This window comes from Corythoichthys intestinalis, chromosome 19 (assembly GCF_030265065.1).
Source record: "Corythoichthys intestinalis isolate RoL2023-P3 chromosome 19, ASM3026506v1, whole genome shotgun sequence".
NCBI lineage: Eukaryota > Metazoa > Chordata > Actinopteri > Syngnathiformes > Syngnathidae > Corythoichthys > Corythoichthys intestinalis.
Genome location: NC_080413.1, coordinates 11,877,214 through 11,901,246, shown reverse-complemented (window position 1 = coordinate 11,901,246; position 24,033 = coordinate 11,877,214). Strand labels below are relative to the sequence as shown.

Here is a 24,033-nt window from a genome sequence, read left to right as displayed (position 1 = left end):
AAAGGTGTATGATGCCAATTGCGTGGCGAACACCACGTCTAATCTGCTTTATAGCGTGAGAGGTAAATGGAGGAAATCCAAAAACCTGCAGTGTCAACAAATATACGGCTGATTTTTGTATTGCTCCAACATGAGCTTCTTTCACAATTTAAATGAATTGCGTGCAGTTATTTTGATATTACGTTTTGAAACAATGTTATTGCTGCACAAAAACTTGTAATTTAACGAATTTGGTCATTAAAATACTTATTTTACTTAAGAAAAAACTAAATTATAGTATGAACTAGTCAGACCAATATACTAATTTGCGACAGGTTAAATAAAAATTATACGATTTTGTTGTCGTTGTTTATGCGTACCCACAATTCCTAGCAAAAAGGCGCCAGGAAACCCGGAAGTGGACAAGTCCTTACAACACAGGTATGTTGACAAACTTTTACAATGTAATGTCAACTCTGCATTACCAAGCCGTTTTATACATGACTTTAGCGTCATATGTGGTATTTTTTTTATTCTTTTACTATTATTACTATTTTCTTCGTGTATGTGGAATTTAGTAAAGCAGGGTATCCGTTGGGTCTTTAAAAAAATCGTAAATACACAAATTTGAATTTAAGGCCTCAAAATGTCTAAAATTCTCCTAAGATATCACAAAAGGGCCTAAATATGGTTTTGAAAGGTCTTAAAAATCGATTGATGTTACTTTTATGTAGAACATGCTTTAACTTCAGTCTCGCTTTTAAATATTTCGATTTTTTAGGACGCCAAAACGTAACTACACTGCAAAAACACACCAAATTAGTTAAATTCCCTTGTTTTCAGTGTAAATGTACTAGATAGAAGTGAAATTATCTGCCAGTGCTTCAAGTAGATTTTAGATTTCTTGAAATAAGATTTTTAGCTATTTTTCTTAACAGACTTATTTTAAGCAATAAATTTGTATATTTAATCTGAACTAAAAGCTTGTTTGTCGGAAATGTTATTAATTGAAGAATAGATATAGCTCAAAATTATTAGCAAATTTTTCTTGATTTAGGTAAAAGGATTACCAACTTTTAGATGTATGGGCTTACTAATAAGAACAAATAGTGATATTTGCTTCAGGTAAGTGGAATAATCTGACACTTTTATCTGTTAACTCTAGTATTTAACACATTAAAAAGATGAAGAAAATTAGTTGACTAAAGAAAAATAATCTGAATGAGACATTATATATTTGCAATGTACAAAGCAGAACTAACTGTGCTGCCCGGTTATTTTGTCGGTATCGATGTGAAAAATGTCTTAAATTTGGCTTGTTGGAACCTGCATTGACCCGAAAGGTCATAATTAACCTGCTTTGTTTTGCAGCTCCAACTGTACAGTCTGTGATGAATATCAAGGGAGTTAGCATTGAAGATGGAGGGAGATTTACAATAATACTCATATTCTCGCTAAAGGGATTTGTGGCTCTTGACTAATTAATCTGAAACCCTCTGTGGGAATTTGTTTATATGAGACATTCAAATGTGAGGGCGACTCTCCTGCCCTTTAATTTGAATACAACACGCCACAGACCATCAATTAACTTCATGACCCTTCACTTCATTACCCCCCCGCCACCCCCCACTTTATTTTTTGAAATATTCCACATTGCCATACATGGCAATTTAACCATACAATCCTAACAAATCCAATTAAAACTCATATTGGCTTGTTACCAACTGCTGTTCTTTTTCTATGTTGCGTGTAAGCCGATCGCAGTGTATTACATACACTGTTAATAATGATTTTATTGACATTATTTAATATGCGGTGTTATCCTTATCCAGGGAGTCGATGCAGTGGCTAATCCTAACATGGCATTTCGAGGAAGATTTCAGGAGTGTGAAATCTGCTGGGCATCGTGAAGTATGCATAGAAAATGTTTATTTAAAATAACTGGAGAGACTGCAAATATGTGTATCAAAGTAGAATATAATGAATAGTTAAAAACTCGTATCAATATGTCCACATGACCAAAAAAACATACTCTTGAACTCACTATAGGAAGGGAAGAACCCAACCACTAATGTTGTTTTTCCCCTATTCACTTCAGTGTTGTTTTTGGCAGCCTTAAGTATGGTCTTGGTCTTGTGTCCATGACACAAACGATCTTGCATTTTCGTCTCGATTTCGTTGTTTTAGCCTCCCAAGCCACGTTTTTAGCTCGTCATCGTCATTGAAAAATTGTTCATCAATCAACGAAGTATTTATAGCATTTTAGTTATGGTCATTGTTGACCAAAACAACACTGATTCACTTAATACAAAAAACTTTGTTTTTGACTAATTTTCCACTTTGTTGTGAAGATTGATAAAGCTAAATTCCAAAAGACATTCAGTGAGACACTTTGCCGTTACGGTGACACAAATGTATATTTCCTTCCCTAAAAGCTAGAACTTTTGCTTTCCCACATGTCAACTTCCTCGTGTTCCTCTCAGCGTGACCGATGACAGGCCTGAGGAGGCATCGCCATTAATCCCTGTAAATGACAGCTAATGAAGTTGCTATTTCCCCTTGGATGGTGTTTGATGATGATGAGCGGGGGGGTCCTGCTGGTGGCACTCGGCTGATGCAAGCATTCCTCGCCGTCCGTCCTCTCTTTGAAAACTCCTCAAATAGTTTTTTTTTTTTTTCTTGGGCCGCTGCTGAATTAGGCGAGGGTGGTTTTTCAAAACATTTCTCATTACACCTTATCGCCAGGCCAGAGTGTGTGACTGTGTGTGTGTTTGGGTAAGGAGGGGGGTGGCAAATTAAAGCAGCAAATGAGAGGCGACGAGCCAAGCGAGCTGGGAGACATCAAAGCGCTCCATTTAAATGGAACGATGGCGTGCAAAAGATCCCAGCACGTAAAGATTAACCTCGTCCTCCCTCTCAAGAACGCAGCGATATTACACGCTGGCGCCCCCCCGCCCCCCCAACCGCTGTCACGTGTCATGGGTTAATAGCTATGTGAGAGTATGGGGGACACCATTTTGTGGAGGTTGCTTTGAAACGTTGAGAATTCCAACAGAAGCGTCTTTTCCTGACTCAATGGAGTGCACCAAGTTTGAAATGCAAAGAATTGACTTCTTTGGGAAGTTGTCTGAATCCTATAAGAGGGTTTCTGATTAGCTCAGCAGTAGCTGATGAATATCCATTAGTAGAGTCTTGGTCTTGTCACAGACTGATGAGTGAGCTGGACTCCGGATTTTCTGACATGACTAATACTTCTTTTACTACTTTTTTTCTCCATTTTGAATCCTGCGGTTTATAGTCCAGTGCGGCTTATTTGTTGATTCATTTGGGTTAAATATTTAACACTTTATTTGACAGCAGTGTCATGAGACCGTCATAATTATGACATGACACTATCATGGAAGTTACCAAATGCTAATGACAGTTGTCATTAAGTGTCATCCGGCAAAGTATGTCACTAACTCCATTTATGTCCAGCTCGGATTTTTTACATCCATTCAAAAGATTGATAATTTGCCAGATAACACTAAATGACATCTGTGATAAGCATTCATTAATGCTCATGACAGTATCATGTCATACAGTGTATCACAAAAGTGAGTGATCCCTCGTATTTGTGCAGATATTTAAGTATATCTTTTCATGGGACATCACTGACAAAATGACACTGTGGCTAGGTTCATACTACAGGTCTTAATGCACAAATCCAATTTTTTGCCATGTGTGTTTTTTTGGCGTGCCGGTTCATACTGCCTTTGTCCATTGAGACCGTTCAAGTATCACGCATGCGCACTAATTCGCAGTCCGAGATGCGCTCAGGAAAGAGACCCGCATGCGCAGAAGCATCAAAACACATTATACATGCTAGCTTTATGTCATTCCAGAGTGATCATATTTAGATTTCCAAAAAGACGACACAAATAACAGACATTAATAATTCCCGTTTAGTCTTATATTCAAAGTTTATATGGACTAATAGAACGCATACACGCACACACATGAACCTTGACGTGTGTGCGTTAAATGACGTGGGTGCTTCACTTTGCCCCGACTCGGCCACGTGTGGAATAATATTGCTCATTCGGCGCACAGAAGGAAAATTGAAAATTGTAAGGCTTATTCTTTCCTTTGTTTTATTTTTTTATGACTGTGGTGAAGCCCGCTTCGTGCTTAAAAGCAGAGTTCAAGCTAGGCGCTAATGCCTACATGGCTGCCGTCCTCCGTGCCTCTTACTTTTTGCTGCTGTAATTGCTGCACGAATTCTGATTTGGGAGTTTGACAGATCAGACCGCCAGTCACGTTCTGAAAAAATGTGGCCCAGATCGGATTTGAACCACATACGAAAGTGACTCAAATCGGATTTGATGGTCCACTTCTATGCGACATGTCCCGTTCAGACCTTCAAGTTAATGCCTGACTCGTGTCGGAAAAACACGAAAAAATTGGATTCGTGCATTAAGACCTGTAGTATGAACCTAGCCTTTGACACAATGAAAAGTAGTCTGTGTGCAGCTTACATAATATACCATAATTTTCGGACTATAAACCGCTACTTTTTCCCCTCATTTTAAATCTGCGGCTTATAGTCCAGTGCGGCTTATTTGTTGATTTATTCGGGTTAATAGGTAACACTTTATTTGACAGCGGCGTCATAATGACTGTATGACATGACACTATCATGGGCATTACTGAATCCTTATGACAGATGTCATTCAGTGTCATCCGGCAAATTATGTCAGTAACTCTCTTTATGTCCAGCTCAGATCTTTTACATCCATTCAGAAGTGAGATAATTTGCTGGATGACACTAAAAAACATATGTTGTAAGCATTCATTAATGCTCATGACAATGTCATGTCATAATTCTGATTGTGTTATGACAGTCTTATGACGCCACTAGGCATGTGCCGGTATGAGATTTTGACGGTACGATAACCGTGAGCAAAAATACCGCGGTTTCACGGTATTACGGTATTGCTATTTTGAGATGTATGGGTTAAAAAATAAATAAATAAAATCCATTGAACAGGAATTTTTTTTTCAGAACATAGTTGCAAATTGAAACATGAATATATTGTTAAAATAAATAAAATATCAATTTAAAAAACTATTTTAAATAAAATTAAAATACAATTTATAGACTATACCCACAGCTCAAGTTGTTCAAGATTAGAGCACGAACAAAACAATTTCTATAAAAAAGTAAAAACACTTCTAAATATTTTTTTTTTTTAATTATACTGCATGACTTTGTTTTGAGGGTGGAAAAGCTCAAGTGAAGTTTCGCCATATTCAGCCACTGTGTCAACTCTAGTCTACATGTCATGCCTTTGTGTTAAAAAGAACATAAATAATTTATAAGTTAGTTAAAAATGTATAAGTTAGTTAAAATGTCAATACTGTTGTGGAAAGGTTTCATCTAAAAAAAAAAATAAAAAATTGGGAGTGTGACTTCTCCTTGATCCAGCGAACGTGGATTTGTGCTTAGGGCAAGATCATCTTTCTGCAATTAGCGATCTTTGATGCTACCATTTTCCCCCCCTTCATTCAAGCCACTGATTCAAGCAAATCAAGCTTGTTTTCTCACTCTGCGGCTGTAAAACTCGATGAAGTTGCTCTCCCAGGTAAACCTAGGCTAACATTCGTCTTTGTAAGCTTTTATTTAGTTTGTATATCGAATTTGAAAGGAAAATGTGTGTTTTGTTTTTGGCGAACTTTTTCCATAGTGCTAATCTGTTGAAGCTACTCACACATGGAAAAATACAATTGTACAACGTTTTAAATGTATGCATTTTGTATATTCCACTTACCACGATTTGAGAGCTCAATAAATTGAAATTGAAAGAGTATTTGTTTTTGGGTTCGCTTGCTGTCTAGCCGATAGAGTCACTTTCACACACAGCAACAAACGGGAGGTTGTGAGCGCTGCCGCGCCACGTCCCTTCTGGCTGCAGTTTTGACACATGAAAAATAGCGAATACCGTTCTACGGTCTGACGGAAAATTTTAGTGGTTTTGAAACTGCGACGTTTTCACACCACGGTAAACCGTGAAACCGGTCACCGGCACATGTCTAGACGCCACTGTCAAATAAAATATTACTAAATCTAATAACTAGCAATAAATGAAACAAGAACACTAACTGAAGAAATAATTAGCGCAAAACATGAATTTTGATTGTTTTTTTTTTTTACATCTGTAGCATTGCAATGCATGCTAGGAGGCATGTTGGACGGCAACAGCAGGTGGCAGCAGCGGTTGACTCTCTCCCCCCAAGGTAGCAGTGATGGCCAAATGAAACTTCTTGAAGCAATTAAGCTTTGTATCCAATTGGTTCAAAGCTTCATGGTGGTTCATTTGTTCTCATGACAGTCTTACGATGCCACTGTCAAAGTGTTAACGGTTAATATCTTTTGGGGTAAATATCCCATAATAGAGTGAGGATAGCTACGGCTTATAGTCCAGTGCGACTTATCTATGAACAGTTGCCGTTTTCGTGTCAAATTTGGTGGGTAGGGGCTTATAGTCAGGTGCGCCTTATAGTCCAGAAATTATGGTAGTTAATTTATTTTCCCCTCAAAATAACTCAAAATATAGCCATTAATATCTAAACCCCTGTTAACAAAAGTGAGTACATCCCTAAACAAGAAAGCCCGCCCGTCTCATCAGACCATAGGATATGGTTCCAGTAATCCATGTGCTTAGTTGACATGTCTTCAGCAAACTGTTTGCGAGCTTTCTTGTGTACCGTCTTCTGAAGAGGCTACCTCCTAGGGTGACAGCCATGCACACCAATTTGATGTGGAGTGTGGCGTATGGTCTGAGCACTAACAGGCTGACTCCCCACCTTTTCAATCGCTGCAGCAATGCTGACAGCATTCTTCTAACGAGTCACGTGACATTTTGGAGGGAAAATGACAAGCAGTACTCAATTTGGACATTTAGGGATGTACGTAGTTTCTAAGGGGTGTACTCACTTCTGTTGCCAGGGGTTTATAAAGTGGGGAGAACAAGTATTTGATACACTGCCGATGGGTTTTCCCATTGACAGTGTATCAAATACTTGTTCTCCCCACTGTATATAAATGGCTATATTTTGAGTTATTTTGAGGTGAAAATAAATTAACTAATTATATAAACTGCACACAGACAACTTTTCATTGTGTCAAGGTGTCATTTTGTCAGTGTTGTCCCATGAAAAGATATACTTAAATATCTGCTGAAATGCGAGGGGTGTACTCACTTTTGTGATCCATTGTGATTGTGTAATGACAGTCTTATGGCGCCACTGTCAAATAATGTGTTACCAAATACCATAACTAGCAAATAATGAAACAACTGGAGCAGTAACTGAAGAAATAAGTAGCACAGAACATGAATTTTGGTTGTTATTTACATTCGTGGTGCTGCTATTCCTGCTAAGAGGCATGTTGGACAATAACAGTGTTGACAGCAGTTGGCAGCAGAGGTTGACTGTGTTGACAGTGATGGCCAAATGAAGCTTTGCAGCCAATTGGCTCAAAGCTTCACAATGGTTCAATTGGTCTTATGACAGTCATATGATGCCGCTGTCAAATGAAGTGTTACTGGATAATGTCGGTGTACAGTGAGGACAGCTGTGGTTTATAGGCCACTGCGGTTTATCTATGAACAAAAGTCGTTTTTGTTTCAAATTTAGTGGGTGGCGGCTTATAGTCAGGTGCACCTTATGGTATATTCTTGTAATTTTAACCCTTTAAACTGCACTCATTTACTCATTGGCTGTCACTGACAGCACATAATGTGCACCACATAAAAACAAAAGCAAAAGTACAATAAGGCTAATACAAAAACACAGGTTACAGTGTACATAGATTGGGAATAAAGTGAATAAGTGACTAGCAGCAAGTAGTGATGTAGTGGTAATGTAACAGAGCGTAACAGTGCGTAAATATGACTACAGTACTCATACAAGGAGGCAGATGGCTGACCTGAAATGGTAGTGCAAATGACAGTTTGTGGATAGATATAGATGTCACTGCAAATATTGAATATGCAGTCCCCTGATTGAGACAGATGTCTGAGAGCATTTTATTTAGTGAGATACATGTGGCAGTGTTGTGGCATTAGCAGTGCAATGACCGTGACAGCTCAATCACAGCCAACCCTCCCAATTTAAATGAATTGGACGTCTATCATTGTTAATGTCGGGAAATGAGTTCAATATAAGAAATTTAAAAATAAGTGTGCTGCAGCGCACTACAGGCTGAAGGCTGTGTGCACTACTAGCGACCTATAGGCAACACAGGTACTGATACTTCTTGTCTTTAAAGCCTGAAACTTTTAATGTGCCACAGAGGACTTTGGTATACTCCCTTAGTGGTTGTTTATATTTTGTTGTTTAGTCAAGAGAGTTTAAAGGGGACAGAGCGGGAATAGTGATACAAGAACATGATTGAATATATTTGCTACTTAGTTGGAGTAGCATTACATACTGTAGCAACCGAAAAGATAGGAAAGGGGAAGATAGGTCAGATAGGAGTGTGGCAGGGGAGTGTGAGTGTTAGAAAAGTCATCATTAGCCACCAACCCTCCTATTCAAATGGATTGGACGTCTTTCCCCGTCATTGAAACATGATCATTCCCTGCCATCCCACAGAAATGAATACATCAAACACCTGCGATTCATCTCCGAGCTTGAATTCAAAGTATTTCCCCACTTATTTCCAGCCTTGTCTCCCCTGCGCCAACTTCTTTTCAGCGCGCTCGTTTGACGCCGACATGCGTGCGCTCAATCCCGGCCGGCCGGATTAGTGACGTCGGCGTCAGCGCTCACCCTCGCCGCTCTGATAAGAGAGCGAACGGCGAAGCCTTCTCGCCTGCCTGCCGCTCCTCCGCTCCCCGTGCTCAATTTCAGATAGCGCTAATGGAATCTGTCCCGCACGATTGTAATGCAAGCGAGACTCATTCTCCACGGAGCTTGGAGCTGTCAGCTTGGCGTGTGTGTGTTTTGGAAGGAGGAGGGGAGGGTCATAGAAGGAGAGGGTGATGAAGAGGTGTGTGTGTTTACTGTGTGTCTTAATATGCATACTGTATGTGTGTTTATTATGTGGGATCCGTCCTTCTTGTCATGTAACTTGTGTAACCTATGACATGTCAGCCATCATGACACTCACACTCACCTTTTTTTTGTTTGTTTGTTTTTAATAGTGAATAATTATAAGGTTACAACAGCGTCTTAAAAAGTCTTAAATGTAATAATTTTGATAAATTGTTCTGAAAAGGCATTGGATTTTTTTGGGTATGTTTTAAATTCCTCAAAGTTTAGTTTTATTGCTTGAAATTGACTTTGAGAGTTTTTCGGACATTCTAGGACTGGGATGTCAAAGTGTCCTTCAGAAGGCCATTATGTCAGTTTGCCCATATTAATATTTAATTAATTTACCAATAGACAGCTACTAGTCGATTATTAAATGAGTCGACAGTTATTTTGGTAGTTGAAATGCTGAATCATTTAGAGATGTTGACCTCAAAATTGTCCAGATTCTCTTTTTTCAGCCTCTTAACTCATTCCCTCCCAGCCATTTTCACTTAGCAACCCCCTTCGCTCCCGGCCGTTTTACTGGATTTTGACTGATTTTGCAAGGCCCACAGAAAATTCTGTTCTATTGCTATATAAATATGGAACTAGGGATCCACGATATCCATTTTTTGAAACTGATATCGATAACTTCCTGCTCCTCAAGGCCGATACCGATATGATAACCGATAATATAATTTTTTAAATGTATATCAATCAGTCAATATCGTTGACGATGTCTTCCCCTGAGCAATGAGCACTGATCTAAAACAAACATAAACCCAACAGGTATTGTGCTTAGTCAGCAGATAAAACATTTGGTGCAACGGGAGAAGAGACATTTGTGGTCTTGGTCCATGAAACAACTTTCTTTGCCTGGCGATTATAGAACAGCAAGCCTATCAATAACCAAAAGGCCTCTCAATAACTTGTAAACATAACACTGTAAAATGCAAACATTTGCTAATAGCCATAGAAAGGTTTATACGTAACTCAGTGAAGGAAAAATACGGCCTCTAGAACAGTAACAAAACTTGGCATACTGTCAAAACAGGAGTGGAAACACACACGTCCCAAACCGACACCAAAAATATTATTAAATGGACCAATAACATATATTGTTATTGGATTTATTGGGATGACATCATAATTCCTATTATCGGACCGATAATTATCGGGCGCCTCTACATGGAACCCACCAAAAGAAAGATTAGACTCTCTTCTTCCAGCAGGAAAAAAAGTTCATATCTTTTTCCATTCTTTAGAAATCAGCATTAGAAAATAGCTTAGTTTGAGCAATTATCCAATTTCTGATGAAAAAACAGAAATTCAGCTTTTTGTAAAAGCATACATTTCAAACATAACTTTGACTTTAACACAGTATTTTTTGCTTTTGTGACATCCCAAACATCTGAATAATGTTTTCCTTCTACAAAATAACATAAACAACAAGACAAATAGCGCTTTTGATAGCAAAGTAACAATTTATTTACACATAACTAAACTATTGAACTGAGAGATGATGCTATTGTGGCCTCGGCTGTATCGGCAGACGGGGTAAATTTTTCCCTCATCACTGCCTGTCTCATCAAGATAGGTTTTTTTGAATCTTTCTTTTGTAGCGATCACTACCTCATAACAGAATTCACCGAGGGAACTTGTGTGGGGCATGTGCCTTGTGTTTTACCATCGTTCTCCACATTTTTCTCACGCTTCTTACTTCTTCCACTTCTTCTTCCGTTCCCTGACTATTTCTCTTCTTTCATTTCTTTTCATGGTTCGATATGAGTTCTTACCAAATGCGCTACTGCCCTACAGTAGCCAGTTTTATTGCTTTAAAATGGATTTTGAGCGTTGTGCTTTGGAGCAAAGTTGCATCAGAACCTAGAGATGTCTCTTGTGAAAAAAAAAACGTAAAATATGTATAAATATGTTTTTTGGACACTGAAACATTTGAAAATAGAGCATATTTATACGTTTTTGGGAGCAAATGAGTTAGCAAATATTCTCTTGTTAATTTTTCATTTTTTTTTTAAATTTAATTTTATAAAATGTATTTTGAATGTTTAAAAATAGGGGGAAACAGTATATATTCTGTTTCATGGAATACTTGATCTTTCATCAAGAACTACAGAAATATTTTGTCAATTTTATTGTAGCGAGAAACATGAAGTCGATGCACATAATTTGTTTTAGCGACCTGCACAAAACAATGTGGCGGGCTTAATCGGGATCTTTGGCGAACTTGGTTGTAAAATTTGCCCTGCAATTCCCATTAAATTTGGTTCCAAGTGTAAACATGTTTTGAAAAAGTCTTAAATTTCGCTTGATAAAACATGTATGAACCTAAGTTGAATTAGTGATCATTCACCGACAAGCCACGCAAATTGCACCTCTACCACCATTCTTGCCACCCAAAAAAATCAATAAGCAATTAATAGGCGATTATTGACATCCATCTTCATTTTGCCCGTCATGAGGAGGCGATTGTACCAATCTGTCCAGTGCCAACATGCACGACAACCATCAAAGCACTTTGCTCCAATCTGAGCACATTGAGGGGAAAACCAATTTGGCAGCACGTCAGGGATTACAGTGGCAGTTTTTAATCTGGGACAGATTGTTGCATTTGTCTGCACTTAAAATAGCTACCAAAAAACAGCTGGAGCTGATTAGACTCCTGAATAAAATAAAGTGCTCCCTAAATCTCGCAGGAAGGGCTTTTCGCAGCCAGAGCTTCCATTACTGCTACACGACCCCCTGGGAAGAGTTTAGAAGCTCCTTGTGGGGGCACGGAGGAGGTTCTCCCGACTGCAGAAATGGACTTTGGCGCTAGTATTTTTTTTTTTGCTATTGAGTAAGGCTACAAAATTAAAGTTGGGAAATGGCTTTTGATTGCAAAATACCTACACTATTTATAGTTCTACTGGGTCATTCTACTACTGACCTTTATTCATATCCAAAGTTGGCCTGGGCGATTTGAACATGAAGTCGATTTTGATGATAAGCACAATCAAACATGGCGGAAATGTGCATGACAAGTGGCAGTTGAAAATAGATAATAGGAGTGGACTGTTTTCTTCTACACTCTGCTTGAAAAATAAATTGAAAATAAACAAAATGGGCGCACATGGTGCTAACCAGAGGTTAGATCGGGCCTAAAAAATCCAGCCCAACTCGGCCCGCGGGTATTCAAGCCCAGTCTGGCCCGAGCCCGATAAATTAACTTGATTTGCTGGCCCGAGTCCGAGCAAAACCCCGAAATATTATGTTTTATTTGTTGGCACGAGCCCGAAATAACCCCCCGGAATTTTATGTTTCATTTGTAGGCATGAGCCTGAAAAAACTCGAAATTTTGTGTTTTATTGGTGAGGACTCAGGAGAAGGAGGAAATGCGGGGATGCGATGCGTGGTTGCGTTTTGTGTGATCACATTTGTGATGATGGCTGTGCATAATAACAAATTAAAGCCCATCTTTTGTAATGAATTCTCCCAGTTAACCAAGACTTTTATATGTTTTATATTTGTGTGTCTGTTCTCTCAAGCGGATAGTGGATTTGACATTTATTTTAATCTCTTTGAGTTGGCAGAAAAAAAAAACAAGTTTTCTAAATGTTTAAATAGTCTACATATTTTTATGATCATTATAAATACATTAACACAACGAAATAACGCTGGAAAAGTTTGTTAAATATATTTCTCGTATGAGAGCAAAGCGACACATTCGTTTACATTCAGCGAAGCCGACACAGGTTTCTGTATAGCATCTTCAACAATCAATTTGAAGCCTTTCCCTACCACACTCCTCCCGCGGTGCATGCTTTTCTTGTCAATTCCCCCGTCTTTAGTATGTTTTTACATCTTGCTGCTTCATATCGAAAAGGAAATACCAGGACTCGCGGAGGGCGCCAGGGAAGGAGGGGGACGTTCACGTGCGCAGGCACGCACAGCGCCTTCTCTGTTTTATCTAAATTAATTATTTATTTTACAACAAGTATTCCTTAGTTTAACATCCATACATCGTTCCAGTATGAATATATGAATATACAGTATATTCATGAAAAAAAGTTAGCGAGAGAGAAGTCCGGCCCGACCCGACCCGAACATAAATAATTGACATTTTGGGCCCGACCCCGCCCGAAATTCAGGTCTGGTCGGGCTCGGGCTTAAGAACTATGCTCTAGTGCTAATCACTCATCTGAATACAGTAATCATTGGAATTATCTTCCGAAAATGAAACGTTTGAAGGGATGGTGGCAGAAATGTGTGTGACAACAGCCAATCAGGATTGACATTGTATGTGGATTAATATTTATTGCACATCCTATGTTTATAAAATTCTGAACAACGCTCTAGTTTGTTTTAGTACAGATTATTTAAAACTATTACAATCCAATGTGAAAAACAAGATTGAAAAACTTGAGAACAATAACTGAGTTTGAACAACATGAAAACAGGTCCCCAAACTTTTGAAAACTCAAAATCCTAATCTGAAATTTCTACTAAAAACAGTGCTGAGGTCAAATCCAAAGCAATGAAACACTGTCCCCTCTACAGCATTTGTGAGCCATTATCGTCATTTTCAAAACTTCACAGACAAGCTTGGTGAGACACTCTTCCACTCCTACCGGTTGAAAAAACGTACTTGATTGATATAAATGTCAGTAACAGTGCACTATCTACAAAATAAATCTATACTCATGTGTAGTTGTACTTTATGTCCCTAGGAGTGTTCTTGTGTGGGTTTGATCTCTGTAGGCCTCCATTTAGTGTGAAAAAGTAATTCGAAACTCCAAAAATTAGCGTAGAAAATGTGACCTGATTGTGGAGACGACAATGCCATCTTTTGGGCAATAGGCAAGTCTCTTGCTATTGCAATATCGAAGCTGGCTTTCAAACTTTACGGTTTTATGTGCAATTTAAATGTGTTGTGATGAGATGTTTGAGTACTCCACAACAAGACACTGAATTAATTTTTGTTTTTTTACAATTTTCCGGAATAATACTAAGGGATTCATTTCTGCTGGATATTCATACTGTACTGTAGCGACTAAAGATGTCCCGATCGACCGGAACACTCCGATCACGTCATTTTCAAAGTATCGGAATCGGCAAAAAAATATCGGACATGCCTTTTTTACATATATATATTTTTTAATTAAATGTTTTTCTAATTGTATTAACGTTACAGACAAAATGTCTTACACTCATCCAGAGTGTTTAGTTTTGGCTTAAAGTAGGGTTATCAAATTTATCGCGTTAACGGCGGTAATTAATTTTTTAAAAATTAATCACGTTAAAGTATTTAAAGCAATCAACGCATGCGCTGCACGACCCACTCACGCAATGTCGTGTTCAATCTATAATGGCGCCGTTTTACTTATATATAGAGCTAAAAGGCAGCGTAAAATGAGTAGAGTGAATTTTGGCAGCCTTGACAGTCTTTTATTAATTGGCTAAAGCCTTACAATCCCTCTTTCAACAATTAGAAATATCGTGGGAAGCAATGTGGGGAAGAAAGGTAGTACTTGATCTTTTTCTTAACACCCTATGATATTTCCCAACGCAGAGAAGATATATCAATTGGTGCCACTTTGCACAGTCATGGTTGCACTTCCCATCATGCATTTGGGCAGAACAGTTAAATGGCTACAGTATCATTTACTGAAAGCTCAACAAATACACTAGATGGCAATATTTAGTCACAATATTCAAAGTCACATTTATCCTTCAAGAATTACAAGTCTTTCTATCAGTGGATCCCTCTCACAGAAAGAATGTTAATAATGTAAATGCCATCTTGAGGATTTATTGTCATAATAAACAAATACAGTACTTATGTACTGTATGTTGAATGTATATATTCGTCCGAGTTTTATTCATTTTTTTCTTAATGCATTGCCAAAATGTATATGATCGGGAAAAATGATCGGGAATGATTGGAATTGAATCGGGAGCAAAAAAAAAAAGCAATCGGATCGGGAAATATCGGGATCGGCAGATACTCAAACTAAAACGATCGGGATCGGATCGGGAGCAAAAAAACATGATCGGAACAACCCTAGTAGCGACTGTTATTTATCAGGTGTTACGCCCGCAAAGGTTCATGGTTAGTTGTGACAATAATGACTGAGAGTGGTGGTGTTTTGGTGTTTTCTGTTCAATAAAGGCACTCTCTCGGAGTCGTGCGGTGTATGGGGCACAAGAGCAGCAAGTGTGAAACATAAAAACTGTCGGTCTCATTGTTCTCCAGGTAGCTCGCCACAACACTGTGCACAATGATGGAAACGCGATTGCGCATTAACCCCTTTATGATGTCCCTTTACTATTACTCGACTACATTACAGCTGTTTTTCTGAGGAAAGTGTGTGTTATCTGCGATTCAGTTGTATTGCGTTCACGTTACCCAAACCTGGCAATGCTGGGCCATTCTGCTTGTCTATTTCTTATAGCCACATTTTGATGTTAAAAAACACTGTTCGTTAGAATCTGGAATGCAACGTTTAGCAAGCGGCCACGCATAAGCGGTAACGAGTGTATGCTTAATCACCACTAGAGTTTCCCGGGCAAAGCTTGAGTGGATTAAATTCTTCTATCTGAACATGAGAAAAGTGCAGAGTTCATCTTTGACAGAAGGTGGAAGGAAAAAAAAGCAAACGGTTATCTAGCAAGGAGTAAGAATCGCAGGCTGCAGAGCGTGATACTGACGAGGAAGAAAAGACGCCACGCGGTGAAGAAGACGGGCCGATAAAGACAAGGGGAAGAGAGAACGGGGCTCCCCGGCAAATTGGCAAAGTCAGGGGTCTCTCTGTGCTTTGCATTTCATTTACATGGCTGGCCCTATCGACCAATCGGATTGGGAGCGCAGCCCGTGGCTTAGGAAGGCGAATAAAGACTCCAAATGCCTTCACTGCTCTCATCCTGCTCATTTATAATACCCTGTCTGCCTCTCTTTTCTCTCTCCCCTCCGTAATACCCTCGCTTGGTCTCTCTGCAAGTAAACCCTGTCCGCTGTGATAGTGGGATGAGGTTGATTGGGAGAAGCGCGGGGGGGGGTGGAGTGGTGCTTTTAGAGCTGCTGCCACCACTGAAAAAAAATGATAATTGTGAGCTCATAAACAGAAAGAACCTGTCACATGTATTTAGTAAGATTTTGGGCCAAAAGTAAAGCCAAGTGGACCTGAAAATGTGTGAAAAGAGATCTGTTACACATACAACCCCCTTGGAAAACAGTTGTGTAAGTCAGAATTGGTTGTTTTCAGTCTGAAAACTGAAATTAATGCACTATTTACAGTAAAAATGACAAGGAAGACCACACAGTATGACACTCCCATCTAAAATCATTTTCCCATTGAGATGAATGGAATGCCATTCATCTCTTGAGGCCTCCTTCCAAAAATGCAAGTACTATTTAAGTGATAATTGCAGTAAAATATTTGAATGAAAAAAATACTACTGATGACCAACAACACAACATGATAAAATGGTATGCTCCTATCTCAAGTTCAATTCATGTCAAATTAGTTTTTGCCCTAAATCTCCAGAAAACAAAAATCCCCAAGGGCTTTACATAAAAATACCAATACGAAAACAATAAAAAATATTAAGGAAATAATGAACAACAAATCAAATGATATTAGAAATAGTAAAATGAACTTTCCCCATTGAAATAAATGGATATGTAATTTGTCTCGAGACGCCTCCTTCCAAAAAAAAGCACAAAAAGTCACAGCCCCACCCCCCAAAAATTAAACATGTTTTGTGGAGTTTGTTGTCAAGCCTGAAAAGAATAATCACATTTTATTTTTCACTGTTTAAAAATTTACAACTAAAATCCCAATTAACCATGTGTCATGTAATGCCATCAGGACACAGCAAAACATACACTTCAGGGAACACCATTTATGCTAATTAATTGAGGAACCATCTGATTAATGAGACACAAGTGCTTGTAATTACACACTACACACGTTATTGAATGGCGATAACCGTGCGCATGTTTTTTTTTTAATTATTATTGATGCACAGACTTGAATTCATTAGAATAATGAGTCGTCAGCAGACATATTAGCAGTACCCCCAGATGACCTCAGGCGCTGTCTTTCTCGCGAGAGACTTTTAGCCACTTAACATGCTCAGGTCTCAAGGGTATAATTTTGCGCGTGGAAAAGAGGGCGGCCGTCTGTGACAGATAACGGGTGGGAAAACATTTCTGCTCAAGGGCCACATTCAGTGGGGGACCACTGTATGAGAACAGACACACAGTACTAATATTACAGTAAGGTACTTTTAATGTTATTTGCCCATACTTAATCATAATATAAAAATATTGGTTCGCAAAAAAATTAAACTACTCATGTAAATTACACATCAAAACACAACTTCACTGCTTGAGATGACTGCATTCATCACCATTCTCAATCACTCCCACTCCATCATTGTCCTTATTTTCCCTTTTCTCTGCCTCATACACACTCACCCCATTGCCGTTAATCATCAATAACAATACCTTATTTGTCAGGGAGGAGTGTTTACAATGGGACGAAGCCCACCCCCGTCCCACCCCCTGTCAAATCACCACAGTGTGTCAGTGTGCCACCAATTACCCAGCGCAACTTGAATGAGGTCATGACGGGATGGGGTCATTAGCAAAACAAACCCGCCAACCCTGTGGGGACTCGGGTGGGGGTGGGGAGGTTTTGTGTGCGTGTGTGTACTGTCACAAGAAATGTATCTTTTTTTCTAATGCAGTAAAACTGAAAGACAAAAAACAAAGTTTGAACAAATATTCACTATAATCATGAAAGGAATGTAATTAATTTGTACTGGGAAAACAAGATTGGACATACAGAGAGTATATGGCGGAAAACACAGACAAGACTGAAAAAGCAGTTTCTGCTCTTGCAACCCTCTATAAAATAAACTGCTGTATTTTAAGCCAAAAGAACTGTTGTGTTTGATAGAACAATATGTATATATGCTGCCATAGCAGAGTCATGGTGCATTAAGCCCCCAAACTATTTTTAATTTGTCCCTTTTACCCTGGAAACCCCCGTTTACAGACGTAGCGCAACCGCTTTTGTTTCAACCCAGCCATAAAAAAAGGTAAGTAATTATATTTTTTATTCAAAATGTCTGTCATTTTTAGCTTGGAATCAGTATATGATGTCCAATATTTCATTTGAAAAAAAAAAGACGACTTTAAAAAAAATATTCACTCGCATATTTGAAATTTTTCAACAAATTACGTCACAATGAAAAAAATGGCGTCTAAAAAAGTCACGGATATCTGCCTCATAACTATCGCTTAATTGTATTTTTTTTTTTGTTACCGCCGCATATTTCCCTGAAATGTCAGATGATAAACAATCGATCCAAACAAAAAAATATTGGGAAAAAAAAACGTTTAAAAGTGTAAATATATAAAAAGAAAATCTCGACCACTTCTTGATTGTCTGTGATTACTGCATTGCAACCCTTGTTATATTACCATGTTTCACCCATGAAATCCCCCAAAAATGAGGCTCTGGCCATTCACAGCTGTGTCTTGACACAAAAAGAGGTAAGTACGCGATAATATCTTGCTAAAATCGTGGCGTCTTTAATTCTGCTCTCACGTGCTCTCACTTCCAGTTACGGTTTTGCTGTTTAAAAAACTTTTCTTTTTCAAAATGCCCTCCTGTTCAATATTTTTCTTCCCCCAGAAAATTGAGTTTTTAAGCTTTCCAATGATGTATATCACACATGCATTTAGGACCATTTCAAAATTTGGCCAAATTGGGGGTCTCAGAGCGGAACTTCAAGTCACCTGAGTGTTTTCCGCCATATTAATACAGACGTGCCTTCTGGCACGATTTATGAGTTTTAACTAGGCATGTGCCAGTATGAGATTCTGATGGTATGATAACTTTAAGCCAAAATTTCATGGTATCACGGCAGGGGCGGACTGGGACTAAAAAGCAGCCCTGGACTTTGACTCAGCCCAGCCCATAAGAATCGCTATACGAAGGGAAACACAGACCCCATAGGGGGGTCCGGGAACATGCCCCTCCCGGGGGAATTTTTTTTTTTTTTTTTTACATTTTATTGTAAAATGCACCAATTTCGTGCACTTTGAGAGAAAAATGAAGAAAATGTGTCTAGACTGTGACTGTCTGACTACGGGCGCTCAAAGTACTGCAAGGCTGAACTGGAGTTGGATTCATTTTCTGTACTAGCTCTATGATCAACCTGAATAAACAAATGAAAGTATTTTTCAAAGCAAGTTTTACGTATCCAATTGATTATAATATATCTCTATAGATCTCTGTCTATAAAATGACTTCATTGTTTATGCCATAATTCAGTGGTCTCCAAACTATTCCACATAGGGCTGCAGCGGGCGCAGGATTTCATTCCAACAAAACAAGACAAAACCTCTGCACCAATCTGGTGTCTTACAAGTGTAATCAGTTGATTGCAGTCAGGTGCTGCTTGTTTTAGCAGAAACTTCATTGGTTAAACTGTCGGTACTCGATCAGTTAAAACAAAAACCAGGCCCCACAGCGGCCCTTGAGGACCGGTTTGGAGACCCCTGCCATAATTAATCTTGCCATACAAATAATAAATTTCAATGAAAATACAATACACATTTCAAGACAAATCCTGTATACATAAACTTCATTGGAAAGTATTAACCAGAAAACAAAACGGTATATAAATGATTAATAATGTATATAACATCAATTTAACTACCTAAACTTTAAAGTAAAACCATTCATTTTATTAATATTTTGTTATATTTCTTCTGAATTAATATTGCTATGCTGCGTGTGCATACATTGTTTTACGGCTAAAATATTTTTTCTTAGGAGAGGGATAGTAGGACTAGCATACTGTAACTTGACACGATTGCAAACGGGTACATCGACTAGCTGGCACTAACCCTTTAATTGTCATTTATTTGATTTAAAATGTAGCTACCTGATGGATAACAATTGCCAGTTTACAGAGCAAGTAACCCTCTTCATCCCAATTTACTTGCCCTGCGCTTGTCTGGGGAACTTCCAACAGTTTATCGTTGCCCCCTCCCTCTTCTTTTCTCTCTCCCAGCACCGTCTGCACGTCAGAGCGGCTGCAGCTCCCTCTCACCATCGCCGGGAGCTGAGCTGTTGTTACCCGACGTGGCCGTTGCAGCCAGACTGCTGCTTGCGAAAATATTTGTCGATTTATGACATTTTAATGCTTCACTCTCCAGTTTCTTTAATTTTTTCTCTCTAACCTTCTCCGCGCCACCCTGCTCTTTTCAGTTTTTTTGCCACCACCATCCATATTGTGCATTAACACTCGTCGCTATTTTGCTTCCACAAGGAAGGAACCAATGAAGGCTACTCTGTGCTTTCGTCGTTCCTAGTCTATCAGATTGGCGATGAAAAGCAAGGCGCATTGCTGCCACCTGTCGGATTGGATGCGAACTGTAGATAATCAGAGGATGGGGGGATAAAAACAGTGATGCATAATGAATGGCGGCCGCCGGCCGCCCAGGGCACCGGCCGTTCTGTGATCCTCCAGAACCCACAGATTACCAGTCCGCCCCTGCATTACGGTATTGCAATTACAGCTCTAAAATGTATTACTTTGAGATATCTGGGTTTAAAAATAAACTTTTTCCATTTATGACGAGTTAAAATAATAAAAATTAATAACAAAATATTCTAAATAAAATTAAAATAAATGCAATCCTTTAGGTGAGCCTACAGCCACAGCTCAACATTACTACCATTAGAACAAAAAATAATTATTATTTTCCATAAAAAGCACATGTGTATGACTCGTATCATGTTTACATTATACACACACTCAACACAGACAGTTGCCAGAGGGAAAAAAAACACACGTTTTACCACCGCTAGACACACTAATCCCACTGGACTTAACTCGTAGCTGGTGGGAAACGCTCATGACAGTGTTTACTAACCTTCAATTTTGTATAAATGCAGAATCATATTGGATATATTGCCTTCTTGGCGGCCACTCTCCGCAAACATGTTTTACATGTCTGTTGGGCCTCCTCCTCCTTTAAGCCACAGCCGTCTGTAACTTTTCTGTAGCCGAAGTATTCCCATACCAGCGATTTCATTTTCTTCGAGGAGGGACAAAGTTCAGGAGTTTCACCTCCTCCAGCTGTCGTGTAGCACAGCTGACTCATTGACACTGAGCAACAACCGGTGGGGGAGGGTTGAGCCTTGCAGCTGCAAGCGAGGGATTTCTCCATACATTATTGGGACATAAAATATAGCTAATACCGTAGTACAGATGGTATAAACGAAACTTTTTGCAGTTTTGAAACCTTAACGTTTTCCTACCACGGTATATCTTGAAACCGGTAATCGACAGATGTCTAGTTTTAACCTTTAGAGGGCAAGTGATTAATTTTGGTTATTAAAAAAAACTTTAATGAAGACCTGGAGTCCATATACAGTGCCCTCCATAATTATTGCACCCCTGGTTAAGATGTGTTTTTTAGCTTCTAATGATTTTTTTTTTAAATTCAAATAATATGGCACCTTAATGGAAAAAAAGAGAAAAATCCAACCTTCAATAGAAGTGCATTTATTCAGTGGGGAAAAAATCCCACATAAAAAAATAATTATTTGACATCAAATAATGTGTGTCACAATTGTTAGCACCCCTGGTGTTAATACTTTGTACAACCCCCTTTTGCCAACAAAACAAGGTCTGGGAACTGAGATGGCTATGGGAGGAGCTTGATTTTCTGTCTGGTGCACCGTTTCTGTGTAGATTTGGCCATATGTTTAGGGTCATTGTCTTGCTGAAAGACCCAGTGACGACCCATCTTCAGCTTTCGGGCAGAGGGCAACAGATTTTGATTTAAAATGTCCTGGTATTTCAAAGCATTCATGATGCCATGCACCCTAACAAGGTTCCCAGGGCCTTTGGAAGCGAAACAGCCCCACAGCATCACTGACCCACCCCCATACTTCACAGTGGGTATGAGGTGCTTTGGCATGCGCATCTTTCGTGGCACGCCAGACCCACTTAGAGTGTTTGCTGCCAAAAAGCTCAATCTTGGTCTCATCTGACCAAAGCCAGGGACCGTGTGCTTTGGTTCCTGGGACCGTGTGCTTTGAAAAAAATGTATACGTTGATAAAATGTTACCCAAAATTTTTTTTAAACAAATTTAGGATAATTATGGCCCCCAATCACACCTAAGTTATTATTTTTTTCAAATTTTGTAGTATTCAATTTATTGCTTGCCATTCACAATGACAGATGTCCAATTCATTTAAACTGGGAGGATAGGGTATGAATGCTCGTCTTTCAGTGTCATTTACGGTACTAGATGTTCAATCTATTTTGACTTGGAGGGCTGGCAGCGATCATTCACTGCCAGCTTCTCCCAGTCAAAATAGATTGACGTCTAGTACCGTCAGTGTCAGCCAATGAGTTAAATGAGTGCCTTATAAAGGGTTTTAAAACAAAATGAAGTCTTTCATCTTATTTTTAATTTTGTTTTAACTTCAAATGATTTGGATGTCGTTGTTGTCAATGGCACAAAAACATCATTCACTGTAGTGCTGAAACGATTAATCGACTCGATTTGTTTAATTAAAGTAGCGTTTTAATGGTTTGTTTTGAAAGGGTTTGCATTTAGTTGTATTGATTTGGGTGGATACACGGCCCTCTACCTCATTTCACATGCCTGAATCCATCTGCTCCCTGTTAAGACCAACATAAGCTAGTTTTTGTTTGAGCTAATGTTTTTTTTATTGCATTCGTAAATTAGTTTATTGGTATATTTAGCCATTTTTTGTGGGAATATGTGTCTGAACCATTAGTTAAGAGCATTGTTTAAAAAAAAAAAAAAAGTTAGCGTTTTATAGCATTTAAGATAGCGGACTTTTGCTATGTAAGTTAGCCAACTGTTCTTTTGTTGGACATAGATCCTCTTTTTTTAAATCATTTTTTTAATACCGTTTGAGGCTCAGCTCAAGAATTTTAATTCTTCATAGTCCTTATCTGATTACTCGATTATTTGAACTAAATAGTTAATCGATTAATCGACTACTAAAATAATTGATAGCTGCAGCCCTAATTCACTGCCAAACTCCCCAGTTCAAATTGATTAAATATCTATTAGAAGCCAATGAGTTGAGTGCAATCAAAAATATTGAAGATCCTATTATCGAGCGTCGAAGCCAGTCCGCTTTGCGAGCGCGTGTCTGCTTGCGCGCATCCATATTTGTGTTTGTATACCTCCATTGTGACGCGTGTAATCCGCATGCTCTCTAATCCCAGAGCAGGTGGCCGGGCGTGTGGCGGCTGAGGGGGTTTGTGGCATGGGCACACGCTCCCAGCATCGCACACACAAGATTGAGCCACGTACGCACAACAATACTCTGTTTTTGTGCATACATGCACCTGAGGAGAAGAGCTAAAGTCAGATGTACAGCGAGCGACATGAGTGAATTATTGAAGTGTGTGGCACAGTGTGTTTCAATACTTTTGGATGAATTTGCTCTTCTCAAACAAGGAGTTGAATAGGAAAAATCCCAACAGGTGTTTGAGACGTGAAAATTACTTTCAGCGGCTACATTTACATGTAGAGTCCATTCTTTTAAATTTATTTAGGGTTATTTATCTGTTTCGCACGGTAATATCAATGTGCATGGAGAACACGTTGAGTTATATAGCTTAATTTACAAATTTTGTTTCCACCAGCGAACTGAAAATTTTTTTGCAAGTTTTTGCTATCCTGGTACTTTCTACGACCCATAAAAGACTTAGGGGCTGTTTACACAACATCTGCAACGGAGGTGACAACGCAAAAACTTTTCGAGAGAGCCTAATCTTTTACACCAGTGGTCCCCAACCTTTTTTGCACCATGGTCCGGTGTGATGTGGTCCTTTTTTTCCATTGACCGGCAATGTGTGGCAGAAAATTATAGTCAATCTGAAATTACACGACGGGGCTAAAAACATTAAGTGCAAGGAAA

General features: G+C 38.9%; 1 long non-coding RNA gene across 1 annotated transcript in view; it reads left to right on the top strand.

Annotated features, from left to right (window-relative positions):
• Positions 1–5,518: 5,518 nt before the first annotated feature.
• Positions 5,519–24,033, top strand: part of LOC130908033 (uncharacterized) — a 29,462-nt gene continuing 10,947 nt past the window's right edge. The window contains exons 1-2 of the long non-coding RNA XR_009061564.1: positions 5,519–5,603; positions 6,181–6,255. This is a non-coding gene — a long non-coding RNA (uncharacterized LOC130908033). The remainder of the gene's footprint in view (positions 5,604–6,180; positions 6,256–24,033) is intronic.